Source organism: Arachis hypogaea, chromosome 14 (assembly GCF_003086295.3).
Source record: "Arachis hypogaea cultivar Tifrunner chromosome 14, arahy.Tifrunner.gnm2.J5K5, whole genome shotgun sequence".
Classification (NCBI taxonomy): domain Eukaryota; kingdom Viridiplantae; phylum Streptophyta; class Magnoliopsida; order Fabales; family Fabaceae; genus Arachis; species Arachis hypogaea.
Genome location: NC_092049.1, coordinates 55,576,102 through 55,576,759, shown reverse-complemented (window position 1 = coordinate 55,576,759; position 658 = coordinate 55,576,102). Strand labels below are relative to the sequence as shown.

General features: G+C 40.1%; 1 non-coding gene across 1 annotated transcript; it reads left to right on the top strand.

The window, feature by feature from the left end:
• Nucleotides 1–260: 260 nt before the first annotated feature.
• LOC112745595 (small nucleolar RNA R71) lies at nt 261–368 on the top strand. Its single transcript, XR_003173514.1, has one exon. It is a non-coding gene; the product is annotated as a small nucleolar RNA R71 (small nucleolar RNA).
• Nucleotides 369–658: the final 290 nt, after the last annotated feature.

The window sequence follows — 658 nt, the reverse complement described above, 5'->3', positions numbered from 1 at the left end:
TGAGTCAATATTTTGTTCTGAGCCAATATGGCATTCAGAGTATCAACTTCAAGAACTCCCTTCTTCATAGGCGTCCCATTACTCATAGGATTCCATTCAGAAGTGTACATAAACTGGTTATTAGCAACCATGTCAATGAGTTCTTGAGCTTCTGCAGACGTTTTCTTTAGGTGAATGGATCCACCTGCAGAAGTATCCAATGACATCTTTGATAACTCAGATAAACCATCATAGAATATATCCAGGATGGTCCATTCTGAAAGCATGTCAGAAGGACACATTTTGGTCAACTGTTTGTATCTTTCCCAAGCTTCATAGAGGGATTCACCATCTTTTTGTTTGAAGGTTTGAACATCCACTCTAAGCTTGCTCAGCTTTTGTGGAGGAAAGAACTTGGCTAAGAAAGCCGTGACCAGCTTATCCCAAGAGTTCAGGCTGTCTTTAGGTTGAGAGTCCAACCATATTCTAGCTCTGTCTCTTACAGCAAAAAGGAAAAGCATGAGCCTGTAGACTTCAGGATCTACTCCATTAGTCTTAACAGTATCACATATCTGCAAGAATTCAGTTAAGAACTGAAAAGGATCTTCAGATGGAAGTCCATGAAACTTGCAGTTCTGCTGCATCAGAGAAACTAATTGAGGTTTCAGCTCAAAGTTGT